Raw genomic sequence first — 14524 nt, forward strand, 5'->3', positions numbered from 1 at the left:
AAAGGAACCCATGTAACTCAAATTGGGATTTAGAAAAGCTGAATTTCTAACAAAAAAAAAAGTCTATCTTGAGGCAACTACCTCCTTATTGGATTGCTATATTCATGCTTTTCTATGGGGTTCTTATAGTACTGCAAGGCTGTATTAAAACATTAAGAATAAAGAAGGGAATCTTAATGATTTTTTAAATTGCTGTTTTAAAAGGGGTGTGTTTTTCTACATATTAATTTTTTAAGGCCTGCATGGTTTGGTTTGATTTGATTTCTTACTCTCTCTTCCACATGATATGATCAAAGTGAGTTAAATAGAAACATTCATAAAAAATAAAACACAGATAAAGTAAATGACTTGAGATCAATTGACAGACCTGAGTGACATCAATTGACAGACATCCAATAAATTACCATGCTCAGAAATACAATAAAGCATGAGTGAATAACAATCAGAAGGAGAGATGAAAAGAAATAAACTTCTGCTGTTGAACTTTAAACCTCATCTCACTAATTCATATTGAAAGCCTCCTGGAATAAGGGATCTTTTAACATTTTTTTGAACTGAGTTATCAGATAGTAGCCAGAGAGATTCAGGAGGTTGATTCCAAATGATAGACCCAGTCTCCAAGAAGGCCCCATCAAGTACCTCAATAAGTGGCGCAAGCTTAGGTGATAGGACTAACAGGCCTTTGTGGCTAGCCTTAGTGCTTTAGAAAGTTTTTTTTAAATTTGCAGAATCAAATTTAACCAAATGGACATCATGAACTTGAAATACCTTATGAATTTAAAGCAGCACTTTTATCTTACCCATCAGTTAAAGGTAGCCAGTTTTGATGATATGCTCATGAGGGGATTTACCAGTTAACAATCGTGCAGCACTATTATGGACTATTTGGAGTGGTCATAACATATTAGCTGGAACACTAGCAGCAGGGTGTTGCCATAATAGGGAATAGTAGATCTTGTTATCCCAGGACAAGCAGGATGCTAGTCCTCACATATGGTTGACGTCACTGATGGAGCCCTATTCCGGAAAAACTTCTGTCAAAGTTTCTAGAAACTTTTGACTGGCACAGTGTGCCCACTGAGCATGCTATGATATTCTCAGCCACAGGGGTCTCCCTTCAGTCTTCTTTTTTTCCGCAAAGCCATTAGCCTCGCGGTTCTAGGAGTCCTGTGTGGTGAAATTTCACCATATAAAAAATTTGTTAAACTCGGAAAAACTTCGACACCGTAGGGGTCTCCTGTTTTTACCAACGCGGTAAGTCTTTCCGTTTTTTCCGTTTTTTTCTGAAAGTCGTTGACAGCTGTCAGACTCTCACAATGGCTATGGTTTTAAAAAAAATGCCCGATTTGTTGCCGTACCATGTCTATTACGATCCCATACTTAGAGTGTGTTCTTTGTCTTGGCGAGGGACACGACGTTTTGATGTGCCCGAAATGCGCTGAAATGACGCCGAAAGGCAGAAGACTCCGGATGGAGAAAATGGAGCACCTGTTCCATTTACAACTAATGCCATCAACATTGACGTCCACGCAGTCGTCTCCGGCTGGAGCGATACGAAAGGTCGTCCTCAAAAAACGAAGACCGGATGAAGCGGGGGATCGGCCATCACCAACCCCTTCAAAATCCTCGATAAAATCAACATGGGTCATCGAAAAGCGCATCGAGCACAGGCAGAAGTATCGGCATCGGCGGAGGCCTCATGATCCCGAGATCGATCCGATAACGGGGGTCCATCGACAGATCCTGAATCAGCACTGAAGAAACCTTGGAGAGACGATGCAACGCCGACGCCTTCCACCCTGAGGCGATCCCCACCGATATCTGTGCCGGGAACCGTTCCTCCACAGGGCCCTGCGGAGGTACCGGTATCTCCTTCGCTGCCTCCCCCCGATAGCTGCTCTGGTCTCACCAGCTATGCGGATGGAACTGGACAGGTATATCCGCCAGGCAGTCAGGGATGTGCTCCTCAATCTAACTCCAATGCCAGCACAGAGTCCACCATTGAGGCCAGCACCACCGCCATCGCCGGTTCCATCGATGCCATTACCGACCCCATCGCCGGTTCCATCGATGCCATTACTGACCCCATCGCCAGTTCTATCGATGCCGATACCAGATATATCTTTTTTTTGCGTCGATTTTAGCAAAATTAGATACTCTCATCAGTGCCATTCCGGTGAAATCTCAGGAAGTACCAATGCCAACACCGAGGAGAGAGGACATTGCAGGAGAATCTCCGATTCCGGAACCACTCCTAGGTCCATCAGGAGTTCCACGTCCACATCCACCATTTTCTCCACTGTTCCCTTCTAAACCCAGAGAACAACCGTTGATGCCAAAGGTGCCCATGCCATCTACGCCTCTTCGACCGCATACACCTGATACATGGGATGATCCTAACATTGATTCCTCCTGAGAGGAAGTCCTCTCGGAACACTCTCCTCCAGAGGAAAGAAGAAAATCCCCTCCAGAAGACCTGTCTTTCTCAAATTTTAGCAAGGACATGGCTGATACCATTCCCTTTCATCTCCAATCTGAGGACGACACTAGACAAAAGACCCTGGAAGTGTTGCAGTTCGTGGACCCACCTAAAGAGGTGTTAGCAATACCAGTTCACGAAGTCCTCATGGAATTGTTACACAGGTTATGGGAGCATCCCTGCACCATACCTTCAGTAAATAAAAGGACTAATGCAACATACCTGGTCCAACATATCCCAGCTTCCAGAAGACTCAACTACCTCACCAAGGACCTTGTACAGGTCCTTGATGAGGCCTCACTTGGAGTAATTGTGTTCAGGTCTGGAGACCGTATCTCAAATGGACATAAACAGGATGGAGGTGGTCCAGAGAAGGGTGACAAAAATGGTGGGGCGGGGCGGGGGGGGGGGGGGTCGCCATCAAATGACTTAGGAGGAGAGGTTGAAGGACTTAAATGTGTGTATACCCTGGAGGAGAGGAGGTGCAGGGGAGATGATACAGACCTTCAGATACCTGAGGTTTTAATGATACACATTCAACAAACTACCTCCGTTGGAAAGAAATCAGTAGAACTAGAGGTCATGAAATGAAACTCCAGGGAGGAAGTCTCAGAAATAATGTCAGGAAATATTTCTTCATGGAAAGGATGCCTGGAATGCCCTTCCAGAGGAGGTGGTGAAGATAAACGGTGAAAGATTTCAAAGGGGCATGGGATAAACTCTGTGGATCCCTAAAGGGCTAGAGCATGGAAATGAGGAAAAGAGTGCATGGGGGTAACTTGCTGGTATGGCAGTACTACTGTTAACCAACAAGCCTTCATACTGTTGATACAAATCATTATTGCTCTCTGCTTTAATGGCAGGGGGAAAAGAGGAAATGAAGAATCAAGTTTAGACAGCAACCAACAAGGACATGAATTTTACAGTCTGGGAAAACAAATAAGCAAGGGGTAACTTGCTGATGTGGCTGTTACTATCCTTAATCAATATGCCTTATACTTGTGAGGGAACTCCAAAATTCCTCTCTGTTTCAGTGGTGAGAGATAAAGGGGAATTGGATACAGACAAAAACCAACAAGGGTCCTGACTTTAACTTTTGGGAAAATAAGTATGGGGGGTAACTTGCAAAGCAGATACCACCTCCTGATGTTACCTTTATGGGGGAGACCTGTATGGCTTGACTGGTGCTACCATAAGCTTGCGGGGCAGACTAGATAGACCATTTGGTCCTATTCTGCTGGCATTTCTATGTTAAACCACTGGTGCTGTGGTATCTTAATGTTGTATTAGAACATAAGAACATGCCATACTGGGTCAGACCAAGGGGTCCATCAAGCCCAGCATCCTATTTCCAACAGTGGCCAATCCAGGCTATTAGTATCTGGCAAGTACCCAGAAACTAAGTCTATCCCATGCTACTGGTGACAAAACTAATGAAACCACCTTACAAGCCTTTGGAGTTTGCTTCCTTAATGTTTCTCACCTGGAAAGTAGATATCCTAGTCCCCATTACATCTGCTAGAAGTCAGTGAGCTTTAGGCATTGGCCAATTACTTAACTTGCATGCAGTTTTTCCACAATAGAGTAGAGATGAGTTAAGTTTTTCTGGGTCGGGTTTCAGTTCGGGAGCTTCGTGGCATGGATCGTTTTTCGGCAAAAACGAAGCTGCAACCCAACCCGAACCCGGAAAAACAAATAAAAACAAATCAGAATCGGGGAAAAAAACCCACCCCACCCCTTCAAATTTACTGTATTACACCCCCCCACCATCCCGATCCCTCCCCAAGACGTACTAAAAGCCCTGGTGGTCCAGCGAGCTATCTCTCCCTCCGGGCTGTCGAACCTGCTACGAATCAAAATGGTGCCGATGGCCCTTTGCCCTTACGATGTCACAGGGGCTACTGGTGCCTAATTTTGTGATAAACAAATGCACATCTCTACAATAGCGTGATGTGCCACACTCGCCCCAAGTTTCTGCCAAAAGTAGTTTCAGCTTTCCATCTGAATCAAGCCATTGTATTGCCTACATTCTTTCCAAGACCTCATGCTGGATGCAGACTGGAGAATCCCATCTGCAGAATCTAATAATAGTAGAGAAATAGTGGATGCCATGCAAGTAGCTTTGTTCAAACAAATGGTAATGGAACCCACGAGAGAAGGAGCTATACTCAACTTAGTGCTCACTAATGGAGATAATGTCTCTGTCCAGGTGGGTGCCCACCTCAGCAGCAGTGATCATCACAAAAAGGATACAGAAAAGAAGCACAAAGACCCAAGTTTTGCAGTTCAAAAACACGGACTTTGATGAAATGGGGAAGTACCTGGAGGAAGAACTAAAAGGCTGGGAGAACGAGAGATGTGGATCAGCAGTGGACCAATCTAAAAGGAGCAGTTACCAAGACAACTAATCTATATGTTAGGTTTCATTTTTCTTTTGCTTTTCTTTACTTTTCTATCTGGTTCTCAAAGGAGGTGGCTGACAAAATAAAGGCTAAAAGAACAGCGTTCAAGAAATATAAAAGATCCCAAAGGGAGGAGCACAAGGAAGAATATCTGGTAGAACTGAGGGAGACGAAGAAAGTAATCAAGATGGCAAAAAGTCAAGCAGAAGAAAGGATTGCCAAAGAGGTAAAGAGAGGTGACAAAACATTTTTCAGATACATTTATTTATTTATTTATTTAAGATTTTTATATACCGGCATTCGTGATACAATCACATCATGCCGATTTACATAAAACAAGGGGTGTACAATGAACAATTGAGTAACTAATTAGTGTGGAAGTAGGCAGTTACAAATAACAAGGGAAATAAAACTGGGAGGAGAGAAAAAAAGGATAGGATAACATTAAATAACGATAAAGATATTTACATTAGCTAAACAGCTATAGATATATACATGCAGAAGGGGTAGAACTGGCCGTATGATGTATAGTTGGTGGTATACATCAGTGGTATACATCAGTATACATCAGTGAAAGGAGAAAAGTCCAAAGTGGTATAATGAAATTGAAAGATGAAAAGAATCAATGTGTGGAGAGAGACGAAGAAATGGCAGAAATATTAAACAAATACTTATTTATTTATTTATTTTTAGCTTTTATATACCGATCTTCTTGCATTGGATACAAATCAAACCGGTTTCAGTTCGGTGTTCACTAAAGAGGACCCTGGAGAAGGACAGTCGCTAGTTAACAAACTGGAGAGGAATGGAGTAGATGTAACTTCATTTACAGTAGAGAATGTATGGGAAGAGCTGGGGAAACTGAAAGTGGACAAAGCCATGGGGCCTGATGAGGTTCATCCCAGGATACTGAGGGAGCTTAGAGATGTGCTGGCGGGTCCACTGTGTGACCTGTTCAATAGATCCTTAGAAACGGGAGTGGTGCCGAGTGATTGGAGAAGAGCGGTGGTGGTCCCGCTTCACAAGAGTGGGAACAGAGAAGAGGCTGGTAACTACAGACCGGTCAGCCTCACCTCGGTGGTGGGAAAAGTAATGGAATCACTGTTGAAAGAAAGAATAGTGAACTATCTACAGTCGCGAGAATTGCTGGACCAGAGGCAGCATGGATTCACCAGGGGAAGATCCTGTCAGACAAATCTGACTTTTTTGACTGGGTAACTAAGGAATTGGATCAAGGAAGAGCGCTCGATGTCATCTACTTGGATTTCAGCAAGGCTTTTGATACGGTCCTGCACAGGAGACTGGTGAATAAAATAAGACACTTAGGAGTGAGTGCCGAGGTGGTGACCTGGATTGCAAACTGGTTGACGGACAGAAAACAATGTGTGATGGTAAATGGAACTTACTCTGAAGAGAGAGCGGTGTTGAGCGGAGTGCCGCAGGGATCGGTGTTGGGACCGGTCCTGTTCAATATCTTTGTGAGCGACATTACGGACGGGATAGAAGGTAAGGTTTGTCTTTTTGCGGATGACACTAAGATCTGCACAGAGTGGTCACGCCGGAAGGAGTGGAGAAAATGAGATGGGATTTAAGGAAGCTGGAAGAATGGTCGAAGATAATGGCAGCTGAGATTCAATGCCAAGAAGTGCAGAGTCATGCACATGGGGTGTAGAAATCCGAAAGAACTGTATTTGATGGGGGGAGTAGGGCTGATGTGCACGGAGCAGGAGAGAGACCTTGGGGTGATGGTGTCTAATGATCTGAAGTCGGCGAAACAATGTGACAAGGCGATAGCTAAAGCCAGAAGAATGCTGGGCTGCATAGAGAGAGGAATATCGAGTAAGAAAAGGGAAGTGATAATCCCCTTGTACAGGTCCTTGGTGAGGCCTCACCTGGAGTACTGTGTTCAGTTCTGGAGACCGTATCTCCGAAGGGACAGAGACAGGATGGAGGCGGTCCAGAGAAGGGTGACCAAAAAGGTGGAAGGTCTTCATAGAATGACTTATGAGGAGAGATTGAAGAATCTAAATATGTACACCCTGGAGGAAAGGAGGAGCAGGGGTGATATGATTCAAACTTTCAGATACTTGAAAGGTTTTAAAGATCCAAAGACAATGACAAACCTTTTCTGTTGCAAAAAAATCAGCAGAACCAGGAGTCACGATTTAAAACTCCAGGGAGGAAGAGTCAGAACCAATGTCAGGAAGTATTTCTTCACGGAGAGGATGGTGGATGCCTGGAATGCCCTTCTGGAGGAAGTGGTGAAGACCAAAACTGTGAAGGATTTCAAAGGGGCGTGGGATAAACACTGTGGATCCATAAAATCTAGAGGATGTGAATGAAGAGAAGAGGCAAGGGGTGGCTTGCTTGCGGGAATGACAGCTACTACCTGGAGATTAATATCCTTATTCAATAAACATACATACAGTTAATGCGACTCCAATATTGCTCTATGCTTCAACGGCAAGAGGAAATGTGGAAAAAAGGTTTTGCATCCACAAAAAAGCAGGGAGTAGCTTGCTTGTTACGGCTCACTGACTCTTCTAGCAGATGTAATGGGGACTAGGATATCTACTTTCCAGGTGAGAAACATTAAGGAAGCAAACTCCAAAGGCTTGTAAGGTGGTTTCATTAGTTTTGTCACCAGTAGCATGGGATAGACTTAGTTTCTGGGTACTTGCCAGATACTAATAGCCTGGATTGGCCACTGTTGGAAATAGGATGCTGGGCTTGATGGACCCTTGGTCTGACCCAGTATGGCATGTTCTTATGTTCTAATACAACATTAAGATACCACAGCACCTGTGGTTTAACATAGAAATGACAGCAGAATAGGACCAAATGGTCTATCTAGTTTGCCCCGCAAGCTTATGGTAGCACCAGTCAAGCCATACAGGTCTTCCCCATAAAGGTAACATCAGGAGGTGGTATCTGCTTTGCAAGTTACCCCCCATACTTATTTTCCCAAAAGTTAGTCAGGACCCTTGTTGGTTTCTGTCTGTATCCAATTCCCCTTTATCTCTCACCATTGAAACAGAGAGGAATTTTGGAGTTCCCTCACAAGTATAAGGCGTATTGATTAAGGATAGTAACAGCCACATCAGCAAGTTACCCCTTGCTTATTTGTTTTCCCAGACTGTAAAATTCATGTCCTTGTTGGTTGCTGTCTAAACTTGATTTTTCATTTCCTCTTTTCCCCTTGCCATTAAAGCAGAGAGCAAATAAGCCTGATACTTCACTTTCAATGCACATCCAGCATAGCTCTCTCCTTCAACGGCAGGGAAAATGAAGAAAAGATGATTTATATTCAGCATCAACCAACAAGGAATGAATTACATAGTCTGGGTAAACAAATAAGCATGTGAGTAGCTGGCTTGTTACGGCGGTTACTACTCCAAATCAAATAAGCCTGATACTTCACTTTCAATGCACATCCAGCATAGCTCTCTGCTTCAATGGCAGAGAGAATGAAGAAAAGATGATTTATATTCAGCATCAACCAACAAGGAATAAATTACATAGTCTGAGTAAAGAAGCATGGGTGTAGCTTGCTTCTTACGGTGGCTACTACCCCGAATCAATTAAGCATGATACTTGACTTGGAATAAGTATCCAGCGCAGCTCACTGCTTCAGCAACAGAGGGAATTAAGTAAAGAGGATTTTTATTCAGACAACCAACAATGGCTGAATTGCACATGCAGGGTAAACAAACGGGAGTAGCTTGCTTATTACGGCGGTTACTACCCCAAACCAATTAGCTACATACTTCACTTAGATGCAGCTCCAGCACTGCTGTCTGCATCGATGGTGGGGGTGGAAGGGAATTGGAACCAAAAAGTTACCAATAAGGGCCCTGACCTCAGCGGTCAGAGTAACAGATTATGAAAACAAATAGGTGTGAAAGCTTGCTGGGCAGACTGGATGGGCTGTTTGGTCTTCTTCTGCCATCACTTCTATGCTTCTATGTAAGGGGAGAAGGCTTTTCATTTACTGGACTGTCAAAGGGCCTTAGCTTATTATCTGAAGAGAATTGAACCACATTGTCAGGTTTCTCAACCCAAGCCCACATTGTCCCAACTGTCTGACGGACTGTATCAAACATTGCTGGCCTTCACATCAGACAGTGTCAAGGCTCATTTGGAGAGTGCCATGGCTACCTTAATGACTAATCTATGAGCTGTGCCTATCAGCCATTTGAAAAACTGCAGCGTAGTCATCAGTTCACACATTCATGTTCCATTACTGTCTGGACAACCTATCAAAAAATGGCAGTAACTATGCAAACAGTTTTGCACAGCTTGTTCACCCAGTAGTCCATGGGGGGGGGGGGGGGGGCTCCAGCCTTCTTTTCAGTAAGTACTCCCCCATGCAACCCTTAGCTTGAGACTCCCCATTCAGCCCTGTTTGTTAATAGAGAAAGCAATTTTCCTTACTGTGAATGGGGTTCTCTGTAGATAGCAAGATAGATTAACCATATTTTAATCCTGCCCACTTCTCTTGAGAGTAGACCTCAAAGAGAAAAGTAAGCTCTGTAATCAACTGAGGGGCTCATGAGGTTGCATGTATGTGGGAGTACTTACGCATGCTCAGCAGAGCAAAAGGGCTATGAGCTAGAAGAGAAGGCTCTGTTCAGCGCTGTTGGATGTCTGCCATGTCTCATCCTATTGTGTACAGAGAACCCTGTTTACAGTAAGCAAACTTGCTTTTTGTGGTGTTCTGCTTTTGCTGTATTGTATAATGGTGTGTTTTTAGCTTGGTGTGTTCTTTTTCATAAGTATATGAAAGTGATGCACAGCTTTGCAGTTTTTCCTGAAAAGTCAAGGAGGCAGTTTAACAAATGACGTAACTACCTACTCATCAGGTTGACATAAGCGAAACAAGAGGAAAGGGTGAAAATCAGGACCTGGAGGAAACCATCTCAATAGAGGAATGTGAGGACTCCACTTCAACCTTTTTGTATAGTGGCTGATTTGTAGGAATATCCAGTCTGGGATCCATATTTTTTACTTCATCTGTTATCTAGGGATTGAAGAGAAGTAAGAGCTTTTCAGGGAGGCAAGTCTTGTGCAGCAGAGGAAGGGTGCCTAGGCAGTAATGAAATGATTTGAAAATAATAAGAATCCTTTTATCAACTACACTGAAGTCTTCTGTGGCATCCTCCAAATTAGGAGCACTAGTATCTTGTTCATGAACTTTGTTTGGAATGAAAAACTCCCTTTATGCGGCAACTAAGTCAGCTATTAATCAAGTTGACTTAAGGAATAGCCTCTGCTTTTAATCAGTAGCATGGGATCTTCTTGGTGTTTGGGTACTTGTCAGGTTCTTGTGGCCTGGTTTGGCCTCTTGGAAACAGGATGCTGGGCTTGATGGACCCTTGGTCTGGCCCAGCATGGCAATTTCTTATGTTCTTTTTCATGTAACCTTATCTGTTCTATAAATGTGTTTGCTACAGTCATGGACCTCTTTATTATAATACATTTGCTTTCTCTATGCTGTTCCAATTTCTTGACTGACCTATTTTATTTGCAGAGAGATGATGTAGGGAGATGAATTTTAACTCTTAACAATTTTCACACATGCAAAGTAATGCAGATATATCTAAACTGAAACATATCTAGTGTGAGATACAATTGCACAAGATTACAGTGAGGTACAACGCTGACCAGGAATTAGTGGCCATAGATAAAAATGACATGCCAGAATTGTCATACCAGAAATATGACAAGAAGTGCCAAGCCCCACCTATTTAATACTATTTTTAATACTGCTTGCTGATTGAAGAGGCTCACCTCTTCAATCGGCAAGCAGCTCTCCGGTCAGTGCCGCCCCGCTAGGGACTCAAGCCCTGCTGACCAGATCGTGGAACTCAGCAGTCTGCCTCCAGAGCCGCACCCCACGTGGTCCCGAAGCCGCTACCCACCCAGCCAGAAGTCGGAAGCAACACAAAAAGCAAGTGGAAAAAAAAAAAAAGAAAAACAGCGCGAGCGGAAGCTAGGTAAGAGCCCCCTTTAAACCCAGGGATCTCCCTACCGGCGTCGCACGCCAAAGGAGCACGACAAAGGGGCCTGCCCCTTTGTGCGCCCCTTCGTGCAGCCCTGTAGTCCAGCCCTCGAACCCAGATATATTTTTCTCCTTTACAGAGTAGTTACATCCTCACCATTTACAGACTCTCCTTAAGGTCTCAATAGCTCTCTCCCTACAACGTCTCACAGCTCACCCTACCATTCTTAGCCCCACCACACCCCCACAAGAATCAATCATGACTGCCTCAGCCATCCCCATCATTCATAACTTCAGAAGAATTCCAGCTAAAAAACAAGTTATACCACACACAATACAAAAAAGATTCATCCCAATTATGATTTCTCCCCTGAACCAACTCTGGGCCTCACAGTATTCACCGTATCTTTGCTGAACGCACAATCACTAACAAAAAAAAATCTCACCTTCTTCATGACTATCTTTTGGATACGCACCCTGACTTTTGTGCCATCACCGAAACCTGGCTAAAGCCAGAAGACATTGCTACAATCAACCAACTTCCCGTTCACTCGTATGACACATTCTCCATTCCCAGACTGAAAAAAAGAGGAGCCGGTCTCCTTCTTGCTGCAAACAAAAAACGTGGAATGTCGCTACAGGTTACAAACACATCAAACTCTCTGGAATTCGCAGTCTTTAAATCCTACCACCTGCAAATAGGTCTCATCTATGCCCCCCCCAGGATGCCTCGAATCAGACCCATCACCACTGAATGTATAGCGAAACACATCAATACTGACATGCCAGCTATACTCCTGGGAGATTTTAATCTCCACGTGAATTCCACTCCTTGTTCTTCCAGCTGTGAAACTTTCCTCAACACACTTAACTTCATGGGTTTCAAACAAATCATTAATGAACCCACCCATAAAGCAGGACACACGCTGGACCTCATTTTCATTAACCAGGGCCTCTCTCCATCCTCCCATGCAGTATGCCTGCCAGTCCCTTGGTCAGACCATATGCTTATCACCACCTCGTTGAAGATTCACCAACCTACCCCCTTGGCAAAGCAGAAAAACACGGTCCAATTCAGGAAGCTATGTAACCAGGAAACTCTCAGCTCTCACCTATCTGCAGAACTTAACCACCTGGACCTCTCGGATGCGGACTCAGCCGCAGCCTCCTGGACTAAAATCACCAAAAAAGTGGCCGATACTACCTGCCCGATAACCACCAAAGTCACCCAAGCAAATAAAGACGACAAAAAACCGTGGTACACTCCAGAATTAAAATCCACAAAGCAGGAACTCCGAGAGAACATCTATGGTGCAAAAACCCGTCAACTGCAAACCTCTCGGCTTTTAAATCCATGATGCACAAATACAGGATCTCCATTCTCCACACCAAAAGAGACTTTTATTCACAAAAAATCCACCACTTCCTCTTTGACCCTAAAGCGCTCTTCTCCTTAGTATCCTCCCTCACTAAACAGCCCGCGACGTCTATCCCAGATGATAAAGCTGCAAACACAGCTGCAGAACTAGCTACTTACTTCAAGAACAAGATCTCTAACCTATTGCCCACTACTAAGGACAACAAAGATACTATTCCTTCATTTCCCTTCGCTGCTACGTCACAACAAACCGCAAGCCTGGAGAACTTTGAGCCTACCTCCTCTTTAGAGATTGAAAACGTGCTCAAGAAACTTAAACCAGCTTCTTATCCTCTGGATGCCATCCCAACCAACCTCCTCATCACTTGCTCTAAAACCATCTCCAAGCCTATCGCCCAAATTATCAACTGCTCTCTAACACAGGGGCTAGTTCCTGACCCTCTCAAACTCGCCATCCTAAAACCGCTCCTGAAAAAACCAAATCTCTCTCCAGATAACCCGGCCAATTTTCGCCCAATAGCAAACCTGCCCCTCATCGCTAAAATCTTGGAAAGAATTGTAAATAAACAACTAACAGAATACTTGAACAACAACAACATACTATTCTCGTCACAATTCGGTTTCTGCCAATCCAGAAACACAGAAGCTCTCCTAATCTCTCTAACGGACACCATCCTACTGAACCTTGAAAAAAAACAACCTTGTCTACTCATCCTCCTAGACCTAACAGCAGCATTTGACACGGTCAATCATAATATACTAGTAGATCGTTTATCTGATATTGGCATCAAAGGCGTCTCTCTCAATTGGTTCAAATCTTTCCTCCAGAACAGATATTATAAGGTCAAGATCAACAGGGAAGAGGCTCACCCAGTCAACTGCAATCTGGGAGTCCCACAAGGTTCATCACTATCTCCAACTTTATTCAACATATACTTGCTACCACTCTGTCAGCTTCTCCTCAATCTAAATCTAATCCATTATTTATACGCTGACGACGTTCAGATTCTGATTCCAATTACGGATACACTTCACAAAACCATGGACTTCTGGAATTCCTGCCTACAAGCTATCAATAACCTGTTGGCAAGTCTCAACTTGATTCTCAATCACAACAAGACAGAGTACCTACTCATCACCCAAGATGGGAATCGCCCACTATCCAACTCAATCCTCGCTTCTCAGTTAATACTATCCCCCCAAGTCAGAAACCTGGGAGTCATCTTGGATAACCAAATGAACTATAGAACTTTCATCAATAGCACCGTAAAGGATGGCTTTTTCAAACTACAAGTCTTAAAAAGATTGAGACCCCTCCTCCACTTCCAAGATTTCCGATCAGTTTTACAAGCAATCATTTTCGCTAAAATTGACTACTGCAATTCACTGCTACTCGGCCTCCCCGCGAACACCACAAAACCTTTACAGATGTTGCAAAATGCTATAGCAAGGATTCTTACCAAAACCAACAAAAGAGACCATATAACACCCATCCTAAAGAACCTGCACTGGCTCCCAATCAAATTCAGAATTTTGTTCAAAGCTCTATCATCAATCCACAAAGCGATACATAACATCACCCCACTCAAGCTCATGATCCCACTTCAACCTCACACCTCCTCTAGACCGGTGAGACAAGCATATAGAGACAATCTACAGGCCCCCACCGATTAAAACAGCATTAAGTAAAAGAGCTTTTTCCACTGCCGGCCCTAAGCACTGGAACTCTCTTCCTTCAGACCTCAGACTAATACAATGCCCAATCACCTTTAAAAAAAAAAAAAAAGACTCAAGACCTGGTTGTTTAACCAAGCCTTCTAACTCAATATCTTATTAGAACTCCCACCAGTGATCCCAGTCATTGGTAACTCACTGAAGAGAACGCTTGTCCTATTTATATCAATGTAGTCAATTCTTAAAACCTTGCTCTACTATTAACCTCTGTTCTTTACTCCAGCCAGCATTAAGCTCCTTACCTATTTATTTATGTTGTTAATCCCAGTTATTTGTATCCAAGTTCTATCATCCTGTTTATTGTAAGACATTCTCATGTCATTGTTATTGTTGGAATGTAAACCGACTTGATTGGTAACTCTGTTACTTGAATATCGGTATATAAAAGTGCTAAATAAATAAATAAATATAGCATTGTAAATAACATCTTGTATTTGATATTCAAACTTTTTATTTATAAGAGCAGAACGCAATTGTTCATTGTCTGCACTGTTCCTAAGTTGGGCCACCAGTAATCTAAATTAGGGTGA

General features: G+C 43.5%; 1 protein-coding gene and 1 long non-coding RNA gene across 6 annotated transcripts in view; one reads left to right on the forward strand and one right to left on the reverse strand.

The window, feature by feature from the left end:
- HOOK3 (hook microtubule tethering protein 3) overlaps positions 1-14524 on the forward strand; it is a 1188278-nt gene that overhangs the window by 39444 nt on the left and 1134310 nt on the right. The gene's annotated exons all lie outside the window — the stretch shown is intronic.
- Positions 1-14524, reverse strand: part of LOC115091746 — a 35952-nt gene that overhangs the window by 19882 nt on the left and 1546 nt on the right. The window lies entirely within an intron of this gene.

Source organism: Rhinatrema bivittatum, chromosome 1 (assembly GCF_901001135.1).
Source record: "Rhinatrema bivittatum chromosome 1, aRhiBiv1.1, whole genome shotgun sequence".
Classification (NCBI taxonomy): domain Eukaryota; kingdom Metazoa; phylum Chordata; class Amphibia; order Gymnophiona; family Rhinatrematidae; genus Rhinatrema; species Rhinatrema bivittatum.